Source organism: Lethenteron reissneri, chromosome 40, assembly GCF_015708825.2.
Source record: "Lethenteron reissneri isolate LAM-NWPU_2019-01 chromosome 40, ASM1570882v1, whole genome shotgun sequence".
NCBI lineage: Eukaryota > Metazoa > Chordata > Hyperoartia > Petromyzontiformes > Petromyzontidae > Lethenteron > Lethenteron reissneri.
In genome coordinates, this window is record NC_083818.1 from 1,912,845 (window position 1) to 1,934,620 (window position 21,776).

The 21,776-nt window shown below is 48.4% G+C and overlaps 1 protein-coding gene across 2 annotated transcripts in view; it reads right to left on the bottom strand.

Moving 5' to 3' along the window:
• The window catches only part of LOC133352413 (guanine nucleotide-binding protein G(I)/G(S)/G(T) subunit beta-1-like), a 60,022-nt gene extending 45,224 nt beyond the window's left edge, over positions 1 to 14,798 (bottom strand). The window contains exon 1 of one of the 2 annotated variants that reach the window (XM_061568037.1): positions 14,605 to 14,798. The gene's annotated coding sequence lies outside the window, so the exon portion shown is untranslated. The remainder of the gene's footprint in view (positions 1 to 14,604) is intronic. The other variant, XM_061568035.1, reaches the window with a different exon arrangement.
• Positions 14,799 to 21,776: the final 6,978 nt, after the last annotated feature.

Below are 21,776 nucleotides of genomic sequence, written 5' to 3' on the forward strand. Positions count from 1 at the left end.
CCGTGTCTTGTTCATGTGTCTGTGTGTGTCTTGTTCATGTGTCTGTGTGTGTGTCTTGTATCCGTGTCTTGTTCATGTGTCTGTGTGTGTGTGTCTTGTATCCGTGTCTTGTTCACGTGTCTGTGTGTGTGTCTTGTATCCGTGTCTTGTTCATGTGTCTTGTATCCGTGTCTTGTTCATGTGTCTGTGTGTGTGTCTTGTATCCGTGTCTTGTTCATGTGTCTGTGTGTGTGTCTTGTATCCGTGTCTTGTTCATGTGTCTGTGTGTGTCTTGTTCATGTATCCGTGTCTTGTTCATGTGTCTGTGTGTGTCTTGCATCCGTGTCTTGTTCATGTGTCTGTGTGTGTCTTGTTCATGTGTCTGTGTGTGTGTCTTGTATCCGTGTCTTGTTCATGTGTCTGTGTGTGTCTTGTATCCGTGTCTTGTTCATGTGTCTGTCTGTCTTGTTCATGTGTCTGTGTGTGTGTCTTGTATCCGTGTCTTGTTCATGTGTCTGTGTGTGTCTTGTATCCGTGTCTTGTTCATGTGTCTGTGTGTGTGTGTCTTGTATCCGTGTGTTGTTCATGTGTCTGTGTGTGTGTGTCTTGTATCCGTGTCTTGTTCATGTGTCTGTGTGTGTGTCTTGTATCTGTGTCTTGTTCATGTGTCTGTGTGTGTCTTGTTCATGTGTCTGTGTGTGTCTTGTTCATGTGTCTGTGTGTGTGTCTTGTATCCGTGTCTTGTTCATGTGTCTGTGGTGTGTGTGTCTTGTATCCGTGTCTGTTCATGTGTCTGTGTGTGTGTCTTGTATCCGTGTCTTGTTCATGTGTCTTGTATCCGTGTCTTGTTCATGTGTCTGTGTGTGTGTCTTGTATCCGTGTCTTGTTCATGTGTCTGTGTGTGTGTCTTGTATCCGTGTCTTGTTCATGTGTCTGTGTGTGTCTTGTTCATGTGTCTGTGTGTGTCTTGCATCCGTGTCTTGTTCATGTGTCTGTGTGTGTGTCTTGTATCCGTGTCTTGTTCATGTGTCTGTGTGTGTCTTGTTCATGTATCCGTGTCTTGTTCATGTGTCTGTGTGTGTCTTGCATCCGTGTCTTGTTCATGTGTCTGTGTGTGTCTTGTTCATGTGTCTGTGTGTGTGTCTTGTATCCGTGTCTTGTTCATGTGTCTGTGTGTGTGTCTTGTATCCGTGTCTTGTTCATGTGTCTGTCTGTCTTGTTCATGTGTCTGTGTGTGTGTCTTGTATCCGTGTCTTGTTCATGTGTCTGTGTGTGTCTTGTATCCGTGTCTTGTTCATGTGTCTGTGTGTGTGTGTCTTGTATGTATCCGTGTGTTGTTCATGTGTCTGTGTGTGTGTGTCTTGTATCCGTGTCTTGTTCATGTGTCTGTGTGTGTGTCTTGTATCTGTGTCTTGTTCATGTGTCTGTGTGTGTCTTGTTCATGTGTCTGTGTGTGTCTTGTTCATGTGTCTGTGTGTGTGTCTTGTATCCGTGTCTTGTTCATGTGTCTGTGTGTGTGTGTCTTGTATCCGTGTCTTGTTCATGTGTCTGTGTGTGTGTCTTGTATCCGTGTCTTGTTCATGTGTCTTGTATCCGTGTCTTGTTCATGTGTCTGTGTGTGTGTCTTGTATCCGTGTCTTGTTCATGTGTCTGTGTGTGTGTCTTGTATCCGTGTCTTGTTCATGTGTCTGTGTGTGTCTTGTTCATGTGTCTGTGTGTGTCTTGCATCCGTGTCTTGTTCATGTGTCTGTGTGTGTCTTCTTCATGTGTCTGTGTGTGTGTCTTGTATCCGTGTCTTGTTCATGTGTCTGTGTGTGTGTGTCTTGTATCCGTGTCTTGTTCATGTGTCTGTCTGTCTTGTTCATGTGTCTGTGTGTGTGTCTTGTATCCGTGTCTTGTTCATGTGTCTGTGTGTGTGTCTTGTATCCGTGTCTTGTTCATGTGTCTGTGTGTGTGTCTTGTATCCGTGTCTTGTTCATGTGTCTGTCTGTCTTGTTCATGTGTCTGTGTGTGTGTCTTGTATCCGTGTCTTGTTCATGTGTCTTGTATCTGTGCTTCATGTGTCTGTGTGTGTCTGTATCCGTGTCTTGTCATGTGTCTGTGTGTGTCTTGTATCCGTGTCTTGTTCATGTGTCTGTGTGTGTCTTGTATCCGTGTCTTGTTCATGTGTCTGTGTGTGTGTCTTGTATCCGTGTCTTGTTCATGTGTCTGTGTGTGTGTCTTGTATCCGTGTCTTGTTCATGTGTCTGTGTGTGTGTCTTGTATCCGTGTCTTGTTCATGTGTCTGTGTGTGTGTCTTGTATCCATGTCTTGTTCATGTGACTGTGTGTGTCTTGTATCCGTGTCTTGTTCATGTGTCTGTGTGTGTCTTGTATCTGTGTCTTGTTCATGTGTCTGTGTGTGTGTCTTGTATCCGTGTCTTCTTCATGTGTCTGTGTGTGTCTTGTATCCGTGTCTTGTTCATGTGTCTGTGTGTGTCTTGTATCCGTGTCTTGTTCATGTGTCTGTGTGTGTCTTGCATCCGTGTCTTGTTCATGTGTCTGTGTGTGTGTCTTGTATCCGTGTCTTGTTCATGTGTCTGTGTGTGTGTCTTGTATCCGTGTCTTGTTCATGTGTCTGTCTGTCTTGTTCATGTGTCTGTGTGTGTGTCTTGTATCCGTGTCTTCTTCATGTGTCTGTGTGTGTGTGTCTTGTTCATGTGTCTGTGTGTGTGTCCCTGTCTGTGTCTTGTTCATGTGTCCGTCTCTCTTGTTCATACGTCTGTGTCTTGTTCATGTGTCTGGCTGTGTCTTGTTCATGTCTCTGTCCGTGTCTTGTTCATGTGTCTCTGTCCGTGTCTTGTTCATGTGTCTCTGTCCGTGTCTTGTTCATGTGTCTCTGTCTGTGTCTTGTTCATGTGTCTCTGTCTGTGTCTTGTTCATGTGTCTCTGTCTGTGTCTTGTTCATGTGTCTCTGTCTGTGTCTTGTTCATGTGTCTCTGTCTGTGTCTTGTTCATGTGTCTCTGTCTGTGTCTTGTTCATGTGTCTCTGTCTGTGTCTTGTTCATGTCTCTGTCTGTGTCTTGTTCATGTGTCTCTGTCTGTGTCTTGTTCATGTGTCTCTGTCTGTGTCTTGTTCATGTGTCTCTGTCTGTGTCTTGTTCATGTGTCTCTGTCTGTGTCTTGTTCATGTCTCTGTCTGTGTCTTGTTCATGTCTCTGTCTGTGTCTTGTTCATGTGTCTGTCTGTGTCTTGTCCATGTGTCTCTGTCTGTGTCTTGTTCATGTGTCTGGCTGTGTCTTGTTCATGTCTCTGTCCGTGTCTTGTTCATGTCTCTGTCCGTGTCTTGTTCATGTCTCTGTCCGTGTCTTGTTCATGTGTCTCTGTCTGTGTCTTGTTCATGTGTCTGTCTGTGTCTTGTTCATGTCTCTGTCTGTGTCTTGTTCATGTGTCTTGTTCATGTGTCTTGTTCATGTGTCTTGTTCATGTGTCTTGTTCATGTGTCTTGTTCATGTGTCTTGTTCATGTGTCTTGTTCATGTGTCTTGTTCATGTGTCTTGTTCATGTGTCTTGTTCATGTGTCTTGTTCATGTGTCTTGTTCATGTGTCTTGTTCATGTGTCTTGTTCATGTGTCTTGTTCATGTGTCTGTCTGTCTTGTTCATGTGTCTGTCTGTCTTGTTCATGTGTCTGTGTCTGTCTTGTTCATGTGTCTGTGTCTGTGTCTTGTTCATGTGTCTGTGTCTTGTTCATGTGTCTGTGTCTTGTTCATGTGTCTGTGCCTTGTTCATGTGTCTGTGCCTTGTTCATGAGTCTCTGTGTCTTGTTCATGTGTCTGTGTGCGTCTTGTTCATGTGTCTGTGTGCGTCTTGTTCATGTGTCTGTGTGCGTCTTGTTCATGTGTCTCTGTCTTGTACGTGTCTTGTATCTGTGCGTGTACTGGGCTTCTCCTAGGTCGACTCGGCCTCAAACGAGTACCTGGTGTGGTGTAAACATCACCACTGGGGAGACAAAATCGGCCAAGCGTGGTGTTGGCCACCCACCCCCTCGTGTGCTGTGGCGGCCTTCATAGGTGCTCGCTAACAGCACTTACCCCGGTAGACTGTTAGGGCTATACAGGGGATCTTTGTCTTGTGTGAGAGATGTAGGGTCTAACCCGACCATCAAAACGAAGAGGACACTTGGATCTCCAGTATTAGTCACGCACACCCAGTCACTGTACTACCTACCTTTTGAGTTCCTATACAGATAGATATGGCGACAGCCTAGGGAGGACTTCATCCAGCAGTGGATTATGGCTGTCGATGACATACGCATTAATCACTAATATACCTATAGTAGTCACTAAAGCAGGCACGACGTTGGCGAGATGTTAACTCCCTTGCCTGGTATACAAGGAGGTCGTGGGTTCGATCCCAACCCTAACAGCTGTATATTTAGAGTTGGGATGTTCTCTCCGTGGTCCAGTGGATTTTTCTTCGGGTCCTCCGGGTTTTCCCTCCACATTTAGAAATATGCATTTAAGAGTATTTGGCTGCTATACATTTCCACATGATAAGCCACTTCGCTGGGCAATCATTTGTGGTCAGGTCGCTTTTGAAACAGAGCTTAGTGGGCGTTAGCTGGTAAAATAAAAGATAGTTCAGTTTACTACGTATTAAAATATCCAGTCTCACGTCTCTCGGCTCCTCGCCTTCAGCAACCCACACTGACCAGTCTAGCGAAGGATAGCCAAACAGCCCCCATGATCGACAGTGCGAGGAAGCCTTCATCCAGCAGTGGACTGATAAATGGCTGCTGTGCATGCAGTGTGATTACACACATGGTGCGATTGCACACAGCCTATTCGCTATACAGGTAGTCTTATCTCCAGATAGTATTGATTCAATCGCACACATTAGGTGGATCGGTAGCGCAGTAGTTAGCACACTGCACTGTGAAACCGACGAACCCCAGTTTAATTCCCAGCCATGGCGAACACGAGTGGCGAGCGAGGTCTGAACCGGTCCTGGTTCTCCCTTCAACCCGCACTGACCAACGGGGAGAAGTATGGTCAACCCCCCATGAACGATAGGGTGTGAAGAGGCCCTCATCCAGCAGTCGACTTACATGTACTATTCACAAAATTATCGAAGACAACTCTACACATATACCCATAGTGTATAATCACACAGTCTGTACGACATACGATCCACAGTCACTTTAGTCAACCAGGGGTAGAGCGAGAGGCTCACAATCGTATGGTTGCAAGTTCAAATCCTTGTTAACTCGTCCCATACTCATTCCAAGGGTGGTAACTGTTTGGGGAAGTCAAGTGGTTGTCCTATGGATACTCATTCACTATTGTGCAGTCCACTTTACATACACACATACCCATATTATTCCACTTATACAATAGCTATACAATGACAAGACAGACAAATACTATATTCACTGCACCATCATCTACAGTTACTACCCTATGGATTCACGTCACCAGTCTACAATATTTCATAGTTCACACTGTACACCACATGCCTTCAAGACAGAAAACAATACCAAGCGCTCTTGCCAATAATGGACACTCAAATAATATCTGCCAACCCATCAGCATTTTTTTACCATGCCCGACTGCTGATGAGCTTCTAAAGCACGAAACCAGCCCAGTGTCTACTTAATTGTCGTTGGTTAAATAATACAAGCCTGGAAATACCATAGACCGATGGGACTTAGAATGATGTTATATTCGTGTGGCTTTGCACAAACAAATGCGATGCAATCACGCAACCAACTCGCTTGGGGACCAGGTGTAGGCAGATGTGTGAAAAGGTCAGATATGAGAACATCAATCAAATATGACAGTCGGAGCATCGTGCACACACAGGTGACGGGGCAAATAAAGCGCAAGTTTCTCCGAACACGGTGAAACGCGCCGACGTGATTTAAAGTAAAACGAATGTACACGAGATTAAGAACACGTGACCGTATGTGACGGAGGTCCCATTTGTGAACGTCTACACTGAGCAACACCAAAACACACAGTGAACTGTGCACCGGTGTGCGGGAAGGGGGGGGGGGTTTAATTGGCCATGGCGGTGATGTGTGATGTACTGGACATCAATGCAGATTGTATCGCATCACACCACGACAAAATCCATAAGTTCACGTGACTGTAGACCAGGGTTGGGAAACCTTGTCTTTAACCGAGAGCTTAATATGACTTTTGGGGTTTTTAAACACCTTTGGCGAGCCACACATTAACCGAACACCTGAAAGACGGCAGAGTATGGTACCGAGTGTGCCAAAATAATAAACTGCTTTCAGGTTTAAAATGCTCCCCCCCCTCTCGTACCCGGTTCGTACAGCTGAGAAGATGCTTTCAGCCAGGGATAAATATCGGTTGCGGGGCCTTGTGAAGTGGTCGGCCTAATGTAGCCATGGGTCCTGTGAAATGATGCTGTGGGCAGGAGGTCCCCTCGTCCTGCTATCACCTTGATTTAGTCACAACGAATGCTCGGATGAATAGTTAAGTCGCTTAAACAACCAACATCTGTAATTCATTGGCTGGTTGATTATTTCGGGCCCTTTAAAAACAGTGGCCACGCCCCACACCCACCGTCCCGAAGGCAGGCAACCCCCTACAAGCCACGCCCAGCGCGATGCGGCTGACAGCGATTTTGACGTTACCAAGCCCCCGCCCATCACCTCTCGTCCACACGTGGGAAGAGGCGATTCACATCAATTATTAAAGTCGGCGGAGCGGAGCGCTCGTCACAAAGCCTATAGAACCACACGCACCGTATTGGCTGAAAGGCCCCCCCCCTGCTCCCGTGTTCGTAAAGGGTTCTAGCTAATCCACAAATGCTAGAAAACCCAGTGGCATTTATTTCACAGGCCACACTGTGGCCGAGGACCCAAAGTCTAAACCAGTAAGTTTGTTCACAGAGGCCCAATGCTATTGGCAAACATCACTCTAGAATGGCCACAGGCTGATGCTTATTTTGTTTGCGGTGAGATAACCCTCGTGTATCAACCACACTTCTCCATGCCAATGCTTAACCTTCGTAAACATTACACAGTTTGTAAATTCAGTCGGCATCACAGGAAAAACATTCAAGTCCGACTCAAGCAAAGCCGGAAGTCGGAGCAAGTCGGAAAGGTTACCAAAATTAGATAAAAGTGAAGACTACTGTCCCTATAACTAAGTGGTAAGAAAAACAATGTTACTTACTGCGGTCCGTAACCGTACCCCCAAACCCTGAAGCCATAACCCAAACGCTAACCCACGCCATCATTATCACCAGCCGTGACTAATCCACTGCTAGATGATGACCTCCAAGGTCACCCGCACCCTCTCACGAACTTGCGAAACAACAATCCACATGCAGGTGAACTGATCTCATCGCTCCATCTCCTTTGGTGGATGTCCTCCCGAATGCTTTCCAATGCTTGGCCATAACCCCCTAACATACACAAACTAAAGAGGGGTGGACAATCCTTCAGATTTCATCAACTGACACCCAAGGCAGGTCTGCGATTGGACGAAAAAATGGCCGAGGATTGGATAGAACTCTTGAGCGAGAGTGGTGCCAAATATTCAGTTTTTTTTCCCTACATTTGCCGCTCTGGTCGTCAATTAAAAAAGAAACTACCTGAACAGTGGTAGTGCGCAAATTAACCTTTGAGTGGTAGGCTATGCGCACTCGCAATTAAAAAAGTTATATACTTATCTATTGTGTATAATTCCGTGTACATGCTGTTGGACACCATGTGCTCTACATTCATTTAAACAGGTTTCACAAATGCAACAAAATAAACTCTTTAAATGCATCATAACATCTCTTTCGCATGATACAGCCAGTGAATCTCAGCTTTGTAACCTATGCTTCATGGCGATGGGAACTCGGATTACATCACACAAAATGTTGTTCAACATTTACTTGCAATTATTTAGTCAAGTTAATCACGTGCAAATGTCATTTTACGTCCGCAATTATCAATTAGTTTCAGTACACCCCAAATAACAGGAAAGGCTTTCCCCAATTAGTCTCTTTGAGAGGTTTTACTGCAGGTTTGATTGTTCACACCACAGCAGATTATATTTACACAATCTCATCTGACCTGTCAAGGAATGGCTGAACTATATTCCAAATCTACTAAAGGAGGCGTTCAAGAAGCATGGTTTTCCTTTCCGTACCATATCCTTCTTTAACTCCAAATCAATTGTGATTCCTAGTTTAACACGCAAGCTTTCGCGACCAATATCATCCATAAGGTGTTTTGTTAGATTTCGTAAATATAATTGTGTCGTTAAACCCGCCACTACCCAACACAGCCAATTAGTAAGGTTGTAAATGTTGTGGATTTGCTCTCCAACACACCGGTGTGCTATACTAGTAACGAATTGGCACGTTCTGTTTACGTGACAACCCTTACTTATTGGCTGCGACTCCTATACAAACGACAAATACAGTATGGGGCCATCCATTTAGTACGTACGCAAAAATCTGTCAAGACTTAACCCCTCCCCCCTCCCGGCCGATATTTAATCCACGCAAGAAACGATCAAGGATTCATAATATGAACGTGTTTAAGCAACAGATAGTCCACCGCCGGATTATCTAACTCATTTGAAGGCCAATGCAGACAAATTATTATCGAAGCTTCACACCCTCCCCCCCCGTTTCCTATGCGTACGTACATTGTCAGTAGACCCCCATACGCAAGCGTACGCATTTGGGTCAACCCCCTCCATGCGTACGTACTAAATGGATGGCCCCTATGGCCAAAGTTGGAACACTGTTGCCATCTAGGGTGGAGCACACCCAGTTCCTAACCTCGCTGTACCTGATGTTTCAATGTCTAACAGTTTGGCTTGAAAGTTAAGTCGATTTTGTTTACATAAGATGAGAACTCCATTGATGATCCAACACTCACCGAGTCAATCGTCTTGTCACGGCCAGTCGCCCCCTTTGCACACCACTCTATCCATATCGTGGTGAGCGCGTTCCTATGAACTTTATTCGTTAATTTCTGAAGAAATGCATAAACGCTTTATCCATTACAACTATGATAGGGCTGCTTGTTTCTGGCCGCTTGACGTTTTGGACCTATGCTCAGCAACCGTTTTAAAAAAACAAGTGTAGTGTATAGAGATGTCACCACTGTAAAGTCTGCAGATTCATATCCTCAGGATTATGCATTTCACTCCACGGTACTATAAACACCACCTGTAGATAGTTTACAGATGACCACATGAGTACTGTAAGATTCGCGCATAGATTCTATAACCGTTCACAGTGGATTCCGCAGATTGACATCAACGTTAATTATTACATGGATTCACAACAGAAGTTTTTTTGGGGGGTTAGATCGCGTAAATATAAATGTGTCGTTAAAACCGCCACCACCCGACACAGCCAATTGGTAAGGTTTGTCACGTAAACAGAACATGCCAATTTGTTACTAGTACAGCACACCGGTGTTGGAGAGTAATTCCACAACATTTACAATTCGAGTACGACGTTTCGCCAGTAATTACAACTAGCATCATCAGGCGACAGCCAGATTTAATATGTGGATTTACCATCCAACACACCGGAGTTGCTGTGCAAGTAAGGAACTGTTACGTGACAAGCCTTACTAATTGGCTGTGTCGGGTGGTGACGGGTTGAACGACACATTTATATTTAAGCTATCCAACCCCAAAAAACCTCTATTGTGGATAACATTAGTCCCGTGTTAATAAACTACGTGGATTCACATTGCAGCTTCTGTACTGTGTGGATTCCACAGATTCACTCGATTGAGTAACAACGATCGCCCTATAAACTAGCGACCACGCCCCTGGGATTGCTTTTAAATCACCTCAACCGCTTCATTATCACCGCGGTTACCATTGCAGTTAAGGGTAACGTAGCAGGGTTACAAGGAGTGAGCAAAGGGATGCCAAGGGGAAGTGACGCGGGATATCGAAGAGATAAATAAAGTGGGGGGCATGGCTGCTAATCAGTGGCTACGAGTGGCTGGAGGGGGGTTTAAAGGTGGTTGAAATAGCTAGAGGTAACTTGATTGTAACGAGGTAATTAATAGTAACGAGCGGGGGTAACGCGTGCTCGTGACGGGAGCTAAAACCTGGCTTAACAAAAAGGGTATCGTATCAAATCTGCCAACACACATGCGGTGTACACGTATTCTGTAGAGGGAAATGAGTCTTCAGGTCCATACGGCATACATCCGTTTAGATTCAGCCAACAACATTCGGGCTTGGCTATGTTTGTGTTTCGCCCTTGTGATGGGACTTTGTAGGATGAACGCTGAGATGTATAATGGGCACAGGGTGGCCAATAAGGTCTGAATTGTTCCGAGACACTGGGTGGCGAGACACTGGGTGGCGAGACACTGGGTGGCGAGACACTGGGTGGCGAGACACTGGGTGGCGAGACACTGGGTGGCGAGACACTGGGTGGCGAGACACTGGGCGGCGAGACACTGGGCGGCGAGACACTGGGCGGCGAGACACTGGGCGGCGAGACACTGGGCGGCGAGACACTGGGCGGCGAGACACTGGGCGGCGAGACACTGGGCGGCGAGACACTGGGCGGCGAGACACTGGGCGGCGAGACACTGGGCGGCGAGACACTGGGCGGCGAGACACTGGGCGGCGAGACACTGGGCGGCGAGACACTGGGCGGCGAGACACTGGGCGGCGAGACACTGGGCGGCGAGACACTGGGCGGCGAGACACTGGGCGGCGAGACACTGGGCGGCGAGACACTGGGCGGCGAGACACTGGGCGGCGAGACACTGGGCGGCGAGACACTGGGCGGCGAGACACTGGGTAGAGAGACACTGGGCGGCGAGACACTGGGCGGCGAGACACTGGGCGGCGAGACACTGGGCGGCGAGACACTGGGCGGCGAGACACTGGGCGGCGAGACACTGGGCGGCGAGACACTGGGCGGCGAGACACTGGGCGGCGAGACACTGGGCGGCGAGACACTGGGCGGCGAGACACTGGGCGGCGAGACACTGGGCGGCGAGACACTGGGCGGCGAGACACTGGGCGGCGAGACACTGGGCGGCGAGACACTGGGCGGCGAGACACTGGGCGGCGAAACACTGGGCGGCGAGACACTGGGCGGCGAAACACTGGGCGGCGAGACACTGGGCGGCGAAACACTGGGCAGCGAGACACTGGGTAGCGAGACACTGGGTAGTGAGACACTAGGTAGTGAGACACTGGGTGGTGAGACAATGGGTGGTGAGACAATTGTACAGAGACACTGGTAGTGAGACACTGGGTAGAGAGACACTGGGTAGTGAGACACTGGGGGTGAGACACTGGGTGAGACACTGGGTGTTGAGACACTGGGTGTTGAGACACTGGGTGTTGAGACACTGGGTAGTGAGACACTGGGTTGAGACACTGGGTAGTGAGACACTGGTGGTGAGACAGGGTGTGGTGAGACACTGGGTGGTGAGACACTGGTGGTGAGACACTGGGTGTGAGACACTGGGTGGTGAGACACTGGGTGGTGAGACACTGGGTGGTGAGACACTGGGTGGTGAGACACTGGGTGGTGAGACACTGGGTGGTGAGACACTGGGTGGTGAGACACTGGGTGGTGAGACACTGGGTGGTGAGACACTGGGTGGTGAGACACTGGGTGGTGAGACACTGGGTGGTGAGACACTGGGTGGTGAGACACTGGGTGGTGAGACACTGGGTGGTGAGACACTGGGTGGTGAGACACTGGGTGGTGAGACACTGGGTGGTGAGACACTGGGTGGTGAGACACTGGGTGGTGAGACACTGGGTGGTGAGACACTGGGTGGTGAGACACTGGGTGGTGAGACACTGGGTGGTGAGACACTGGGTGGTGAGACACTGGGTGGTGAGACACTGGGTGGTGAGACACTGGGTGGTGAGACACTGGGTGGTGAGACACTGGGTGGTGAGACACTGGGTGGTGAGACACTGGGTGGTGAGACACTGGGTGGTGAGACACTGGGTGGTGAGACACTGGGTGGTGAGACACTGGGTGGTGAGACACTGGGTGGTGAGACACTGGGTGGTGAGACACTGGGTGGTGAGACACTGGGTGGTGAGACACTGGGTGGTGAGACACTGGGTGGTGAGACACTGGGTGGTGAGACACTGGGTGGTGAGACACTGGGTGGTGAGACACTGGGTGGTGAGACACTGGGTGGTGAGACACTGGGTGGTGAGACACTGGGTGGTGAGACACTGGGTGGTGAGACACTTGGTGGTGAGACACTTGGTGGTGAGACACTGGGTGGTGAGACACTGGGTGGTGAGACACTGGGTGGTGAGACACTGGGTGGTGAGACACTGGGTGGTGAGACACTGGGTGTTGAGACACTGGGTGTTGAGACACTGGGTGTTGAGACACTGGGTGTTGAGACACTGGGTAGTGAGACACTGGGTAGTGAGACACTGGGTAGTGAGACACTGGGTAGTGAGACACTGGGTAGTGAGACACTGGGTAAATAGACACTGGGTAGTAAGACACTTGTACAGAGACACTGGGTAGAGAGACACTGGGTGGCGAGAGACTGGGTGGCGAGACATTGGGCGGCGAGACACTGGGCAGCGAGGCACTGGGCGGTGAGACACTGGGTGGTGAGACACTGGGTAGTGAGACACTGGATAGAGAGACACTGGGTGGTGAGACACTGGGTAGCTAAGACACTGGGTGGTGAGACACTGGGTAGAGAGACACTGGGTAGAGAGACACTGGGTAGAGAGACACTGGGTAGAGAGACACTGGGTAGAGAGACACTGGGTGGCGAGACACTGGGCGGCGAGACACTGGGCAGCGAGACACTGGGTAGGTAAGACACTGGTACAGAGACACTGGGCAGTGAGACACTGGGTAGTGAGACACTGGGTAGCTAAGACACTGGGTGGTGAGACACTGGGTAGTGAGACACTGGGTAGTGAGACACTGGGTAGTGAGACACTGGGTAGCTAAGACACTGGGTGGTGAGACACTGGGTGGTGAGACACTGGGTGGTGAGACACTGGGTAGCTAAGACACTGGTACAGAGACACTGGTACAGAGACACTGGTAGTGAGACACTGGGTAGTGAGACACTGGGTAGCTAAGACACTGGTACAGAGACACTGGTACAGAGACACTGGGTAGTGAGATACTGGGTAGCTAAGACACTGGGTGGTGAGACACTGGGTAGCTAAGACACTGGTACAGAGACACTGGTAGTGAGACACTGGGTAGCTAAGACACTGGTACAGAGACACTGGGTGGTGAAACACTGGGTAGCTAAGACACTGGTACAGAGACACTGGTACAGAGACACTGGTAGTGAGACACTGGGTAGCTAAGACACCGGTACAGAGACACTGGGTGGTGAAACACTGGGTAGCTAAGACACTGGTACAGAGACACAAGGTAGTGAGACACTGGGTAGTGAGACACTGGGTAGCTAAGACACTGGGTGGTGAGACACTGGGTAGCTAAGACACTGGTACAGAGACACTGGTAGTGAGACACTGGTAGTGAGACACTGGGTAGTGAGACACTGGGTAGCTAAGACACTGGTACAGAGACACTGGGTAGTGAGACACTGGGTAGTGAGACACTGGGTAGCTAAGACACTGGTACAGAGACACTGGGTAGTGAGACACTGGGTAGTGAGACACTGGGTAGTGAGACACTGGGTAGCTAAGACACTGGTACAGAGACACTGGGTAGTGAGACACTGGGTAGTGAGACACTGGGTAGCAAAGACACTGGGTGGTGAGACACTGGGTAGCTAAGACACTGGTACAGAGACACTGGTAGTGAGACACTGGGTAGTGAGACACTGGGTAGCTAAGACACTGGTACAGAGACACTGGGTAGTGAGACACTGGGTAGTGAGACACTGGGTAGTGAGACACTGGGTAGCTAAGACACTGGTAGAGACACTGGGTAGTGAGACACTGGGTAGTGAGACACTGGGTAGCTAAGACACTGGGTGGTGAGACACTGGGTAGCTAAGACACTGGTACAGAGACACTGGGTAGCTAAGACACTGGTACAGAGACACTGGGTAGTGAGACACTGGGTAGTGAGACACTGGGTAGTGAGACACTGGGTAGTAAGACACTGGTACAGAGACACTGGTGGTGAGACACTTGGTCGTGCATAGCCGTCCACCCACACGGCATTGTCGTGTACAGGGAAATGGAGTTCAGGCCCAAACGGCGTACAGCCGCTTCAATACGGGCCAAGAAAATGTTTAAACTATTTGTTTGTGTTCCTCCCTTGCGATGGGACTTTGTCGGATGAACGTTGAGATTGCTACCGGGCACGGAGTGACCAATAAAGGTCTGAAGCACCGACAAGGGGGTTGACGGGCTCTGCAGTAGCGGCACACGGCAACGAGCGCGAACGCAAGGCCGAGCGAAGGCGCAGTGACGGAGACCACCGTCGACATAACCGCACGGGCATCGAGGTAACGAAACGGTAACATCACGAAGGGTGGTGGTGGTGGGGGGGGTAGGTAACGAGGTAATGGAGGAGAGTAGATAACGCGAGTGTGTGAGGGAGCGGCGAGACGGGAGGCACCGCGGGGGTAGCGAGGGGGGTAATGAAGGGCGAGCGGGCCGGGGTCGGAGACACCTCGCCCGCTCAACTCACCCCGCGCTGCCGTGGCCGCGCGCCTGCCACGTTCCCCTGTCTCCGCGTCCCTCCGTCCTTCTTCCTCCTCCTCCTCTGGCGTCGTCGTTCTCGTCGTCGTCGTCTCCTCGGCCGCCTCCGCCTGCTCGCCGCCTTCCCCTCAGCGCGAACGAGAACCGCGGAAAAAGGCAACGCACGGGGGGCCCCTCCTTCCACTACTTCCCCTCCCCCCCTTTCGCAATTCCTAGACCGCTTGCGCGCCGGCCCTCGCGTTCATTGGTCGGCGCGCGCCACGTGACGCTGATGTTAGTGACGTTGCATTGGTCGGACGCGACCGACCCGGTCCGCCGTGGCCAATCGCAGGGGCTCTTCGCGCCTAAGCGCTGTACGGAATCCAACGCGACGATTAATCAGAGGCTCTGCCCAACGGGTGGGTAGGTCGAATATGAGAAATGCCCCCAGGGCAAGAGGGTGCGTGACGTGGCTCATTGGATTGCATTGAGATTCCGAGGGTCGTGACGCCTCCAGGGCGATTGCTGTTTATAAAGCTGAGCCCCCCCCCGCCGCCGCCGCCCTGTGTTTGTGTGGGGCCGAGCCCGTGCGGAGCAACCCCGTAGCGATACGGGGGTGGGGTGGGTGGGGTGGGGAGGGGCCCCGTTGTTGCCACGGAGACGGGTGCGGTCTCAGGGCGAATCACGCAGGCCTGGATCGATTAATCGCTTTTATAAATAGAATCGATTCACATGACGAAGTCAAACTGATTATAATCGTGAAAGAAATCGATGATCTTTTTAAAATCTTCTTGAGCCCAACGCGAGGCCTCTCTCCTCGATTCCCCCCACAGCCCCCTCCCCTCGGGCCCCCTGACCTCAACAGATTCTGTCGATTTAAGTTTTACGACAGACGAGCAATGCCTCTGTTGTGGCATTGTCTGCCCTCTCCTCGTGAGAGAGAAACCTTTGACAGAAACACATCAGAGAGTATAAAGGAAAAGTCTCGGAATGCCCCACAGTTTATATCACCCCACCATACTCCATACCGTGTCAACGCACACGATTTACCCCGTAGTCTTGTACAGCGAAATTGAGTTTTCAGGTCCATACGGGGGTACAGCCGTTTCATTACAGGTGTAGTGCCAGCGTACATGGGGTTGTTGCTGGGCTCTGGTCCAATCACACGGCCCGGAGTATTGGGGGCGGAGCCTGGTCTGCGGGGCGTGGGGGAGGGGCCACCGTTCACCTCGGCAGCTCCAATGGGAAGAGGCGAGGTGAATGGGGGCGGAGCCAGCGGAAGGGGAGGAGTCAGGGTCACGTGGGGGGAATGTATATAAGTGGGAGCCCGGAAGAGATCGGGGCAGTCGGGTAAGTTAAGAGGTTGAGCCACGTTGTGTGGTGAGAAAAAGATCCGCGCCATCGGCCACGTGGCCGAAGGACCTCGGCACGCCGTCGGCCAGCGGTGTGCGGAGTGCGGGAATAGAGGAGCTAACGGAGGAGCGTGCGTGGCACGCGAGAGAGAGCGTGCGCGGGGCGTGCGCGAGACGACACTGGTCCGGGAGGAGGCCAGTGGGTTGCGGAGAAGAACCTGAATAAAAGACAAATGGAGACCAGCAGTGCCTGACGGAGTCTTTTATTACACAGGCAACAACAATTTTGTCTATTTGTGTTTCTCTCTTGTGATGGGACTTTGTAGGATAAACGTTGAGATGTATAAGAGGCACGGGTGACCAATAAGGTCTGAATTAGTCTATAATAAGGTAAGGGGTTGACACTGATAAGGGGTTGACAGGTATGATAGTGAACCACTGGTACAGAAAGAGATACACTGGTAGTTAGTGGGTAGTGAGACACTGGTAGTGAAACACTGGTACAGAGACACTGGTAGTGAGACATTGTTAAAGAGACACTGGGTAATGCATACCTGTTAACTCATACCATTTACCCCGTATTCTTGTATAGAGACATTTAATTGTCAGGTCCATACGGCATACAGCCCGTTTCAATATGGACAAGAAATATATTTTCTCTGTTTGTGTCTCTCCCTTGGGATGGGACTTTGTAGGACGAGCGTTGAGATTTATAAGGGCACGGGGTGACCAATAAAGTCTTAATTGGTCTGTCACAAGGTAGGCACTGATAAGGGGTTGACAAAAATGCACTTCTTCCTCGTCATACACCAACCCGAAAAATGATCGTGAAAGTCATCCTCCATACTTCTCGTTTAGTCCCATATCTGAACTCGATTTATCGCATAAACCATCGTCAATCAAGACATCATCGTCATCATCATCCCCGGGAGAAGACGAATCGCCTGGATTTGCACGTGTGGCTGTGGCAGATCTTACCTATAAACCCCTCACACTTTTTCAACCTCTCACTTATCAAAGGTACATTTCCGATCGAGTGGAAAACCGCTCTTATTCACCCGGTATATAAAAATGGCTTCAAAGAAGACCCTAATAATAATAGACCAATCTCTATTCTTTCACCAGTTGCTAAAATATTCCAAAAAATACTTAAATCGCAAATAAACTGCTACAACAAAAGTAACAATCTCCTTCACAGACCACTGTCTGGTTTTTGAGAGAATCACTGCACTACCACAGCAATGGTTATTACACGTTGTCTTCAGTAACCTGGATAAAGGCCACTACTGCTTTGCTCAACTTGTCAAAAGCCTTTGACACTGTTGACCATGATATTCTACCCACAATCATTTCAGACAGTGCAGTAAAATGGTTGAAGGGCTACCTCTCAGACCGTTGTTAATGGGTACATCCGTGATACTATCTCATCCATAAAATAGCCAAGGGTTTTTACCATAATTGGTTCTTTCGGTATTTTATACCTACGTGACTTTACCGAAAGAACCAAAGAGTATGGATCCCTGCAGTCACGAAAACTTCAAATCTAGATTGGTGTTCCGTAAGATTCCGTGCTGTGTCCCATTCTGTTCTGTTCTCATTATATTTAGACAATTAAATAGCTTTGCTGATGACACTGTCATGCTAGTATATTGTCAATAATTCGGAGACGAGGGTTTGTAGAGGCACCTTCTTTATTGTACACACACTATCTAGCCTGCACACACTCCACCGTCGCTAGCCTGTACACAACACTAGCCGCCTAACACCGATGGCGCTGACTGAGACAGCCAACACCTAACTAGCAGCGCAATATCGAGCGAAGATGGCAGCGACGATGACGACGAGACGATAGCAACGACGAGACGATCCAATCCCAAACCGGCAACCTCGAGCTCCCGCTCTCGGCCCCTTTTATGCTACCAGCCTCCCTTCTCGAACCCACTAGCAGGTTCCAGGGGCTTCCAGGTGGGGCCCTCCATGACCCTTGCCCCAGTTCCTCCGCCCTGCCAACACACCCGTGTATATGCTCGCCGGCGTGTGTACTGTTTGAACACCGCAGTTGCCGCTGCTGGCCACCAGCCGGCGCTATTACACTACACCAGTATCTAGTAAATATTCTAAATAAGTCAAAGAGAATCTCCAACACGGTTTTGGTTTAACTCAACATCAATTTTCATGACTAAATTACTCCTAAATCTTTAAAAAAATTATTTCATGGTGTTTTCCTCAAACAAAAATCCAGTTTCATTCTCTTCACCTATTACTGATATCAGAAACAACATAATTGAACAAACGGAGTGCTTAAAATACTTGGGTTTGCTAATCGGTTCAAAACTTACATTCCAATCCCATATTGATCATATCTCGATAAAAATCAAATCCAAATTTGGATTTTTATATACAAACACATTTTATTCCCCATTCGACTACGCCTGAAAATTAATGAAGCTATCATTCTACCACTGTTTGGCTACGGTGATGCTTCTTACAGATCAGCTACTAATGAATCACTCAACAGACTAAACCCGCTTTAGTATTCTGCTCTTCGATTTGCACTGGATGTACAGTACCGAACCTACCATCGTGACCTCTACTTAAAATCCAATCTCACATCATTTGATGCAAGAATACATCTACTTTGAGCCCTATTCATCCATAAAATCCTTATTGGCAAATCTGCGCTATACTTAGCTAATTCATGAACTCCATTGTCAAATACAAGAAACCTAAGACTCCATCTAATTGCCTTTTAACCATTCCAAGAATTGGAATTGGTGACAAAGGCTTTGCCTTTGCAGCACCGAGGTTTTGAAACAACCTTGTTTCCTCCCTCAACATCATAAATATTCGTAAAAAAAATATTTTCGCAGCAGAAGATTAGTGCTGGATACAGCCACGTTTGAAAATGTGATTTGTAAATTTAATCCTTAATGTATCGCGAGTTAAATTTTAATGTACAATGTGTATGGAGGGACTGTACAGTGTTGTCTTGGTGTGGTATGGAAGTTTGCTGTTGTTTTACTGCCTTTTCGAAGCTTGAGAACTGATGATGCAATTTGAACTTGTATATTTTTTTATTTAAGGGGCGCAACGGTGGTATGATGTCATCTTCCTCTCCTGGTGTACAGGAGGTAGGGGGCTCGATCCCGACCCTGACGCCTGTACATTTGGAGTTTGCATGTTCTCCCCGTGGACGTGTGGATTGTTTCTCCAGGTTCTCCAGTTTTCCGTCCATATCAAACACATTCATTGATATTATTTAGATTATTTTGGTGCTTTAAATGTCCAAATGATGGGCCGCTTTGTTGAGCTATCATTTGTGGCCAGGTGACTTATGAAAATAAGTGAATACCTCAGTGGGCTTTGCTTGGTGGGATGGGGATGGTTTAGTTTTATTTGCATGTGGTTTGGTGATTTGCTTACCTTTCTTGTACTTTGCACCACTCTCAGATTTTTTTCTGTTTGTTGTTGTGAAGTTCTTACCCTCCCCTGCTGGACATCTGTGAAAAAGAGCTTTATAGCACATCAGATTCCTCCAGTATAAATAAATATTCTGAAAAAAAAGATATGTTGTTATATACAAGTATTCTTTACATATCCCCTCAGCCATGCGACCTACTCGGCAGTGCATCATATCAGCAGCATAGATTCAGTACAGTACAAGGCAACACTCGATATTCAGTATCTCATCAGCAGTCAGGCTCGCTTCAATCAACGCTGGTGGAACCGACAGACGTTAAATATTAAAACTCCACACATTCGTCAATAACACCACTGTGCGTGGACTTAAAACAAAGACATAATAGGATACGCTCAGGATAATGCGCTTTCTTCATTTTATTTATTTTCCACGGAGAAGGGCATTGCCCGCAGTCGGAATGTTGGGAGTTAAAATCCTGGTTGGGAGGTTGACTCAGCCCATCACCACACCCCGCGGGGTCGATAAGATGGACACCAATTTGTGGTTTATCTTGTGGATAGACTTGCGCCCCTGCCGTCGGAACGTGGAGTTTCCACTACTGGCTCCGGACTGTAAAGGGCTGAGCAGCGTCTCAATGCTAATTCAAGCAGAACTCACTTGGACTTTGTAAATAGGATGTAATAATACTAATGTCAACTTGTAACAGGCCAGACAGAGAGGACGACTCAGAAGCGCGTGGAACTGCAGACGGTAGCAGCCACACAGTCAGCCGGTGCGAAGAACATTTCCCCAAGCTCTGCGATCCTCTATATATATTCATGTTATGCACGGTATGTTGAATTTCTAATGGTAGCGTATGTAGCCGACCGTTTGCTAATCGGTGTTATCAGACATGTATTTCGCACAACCCGAAACGTGTAACCGATGAGCACCCTGTGACGCACGGTGGCCGCCCAATCCAATCCCCAACCAGGCTGAAATTTGATCATGGGACCTTTTTGCCAGTATCAAAGTATGAAAAGTAAGAATAGGTTTCAACCTTTTTGGCAATACAACAGATGTATTGCCAAAAACACCAAATAGACCATAACGAAGGCTGTTTTGGTGTAGGCCAATCAGTTACAAAGACAATGTATTTATTATCGAAGCGTGTTTGTTTGCACATAACTGTCACCCCATACGGTTTAGCCGTATTCTTGTACAGGGGAATTGAGCTTTCAGGTCCATACGGCGTACAGCCGTTTCAATACAAACATTTTGTGCCTATTTGTTTGTGTTTCTCCCTTGTGGTGGGACTTTGCAGGATGAACGTTGAGTTTATAATGGGCACGGGTTGACCAATACGGTCTGAATTGGTCTGTAATAAGTTAGGGCACTGATAAGGGGTTGACAGGTATGGTATACACTATACACTACTATAGACTACACTATACACTACACTACTATACAGTACATTACTATATACTACACTATAAACTACACTACTATACAGTACACTATACCATACCTGTCAACCCATAATGTTTAGGCGTATTCTTGTACAGGAAAATTGAATTTTCAGGTCCCAATACAGGCAAACATGTTTTGTCTATTTGTTTGTGTTTATCCCTTATGATGGGACTTTGAGATTTATAAGAGGACGGGGTGATCGATGAGGCCTGAATTGGTCTGTAATAAGTTAGGGACTGATAAGGGGTTGACAGCTTCGTTTGCATGTTCAACACAATAACTGCGGTGTGGTTAATGCAGTACTTTGATTCCTTGCAAAAGGATGTCCAGTTGGTGTTTGAACATCTTAGGGGCCGTCCATAAATGACGTCACGCGATTTTGGACGAATTTTGACCCCCCCCCCCCCTTCGTCACACGGCGTCACAAAAAGTCAGACCCCCCCCAAAAATATGACGCCACAAAGCTCTGCCCATCAAATAAAACATGCTTCAAATCGCTTTAAACTATTGCCATTGTGCGTATTTAATGTGGCGCTGCACTCTGATGTTGTAGGAGAAAACATTTATTAAAAAGTCTATTTAATTAAGTAGAACGTGTCGTCTATATTTATTTAAAGTTGCGCATTTTGATGTGACGTCACATTTCTCAACCCCCCCTCCCCTCGTCACACATCGTCACAAATGTCTGACCCCCCCCCCCCCCCCAGGTGCGTGACGTCATTTATGGACGGCCCCTTACTCACGGAGTAAACCCATCCACAGCTTCGCCGGATACCCAGAGACAATTGGGGTTGGTGCAAATGACCTGGCCACAGGAGGCGTGGAGAATCGATTACCCGGAATCGAGATTTTATTTAAAATAATTTACGGATCGATGCCCGCTACCGTTCGCCCGCGAGCACTTCGGGAATCTGCAGAATCGATTGCGTGACGCGCGAATCGATTCTCGTTTCCATTGTG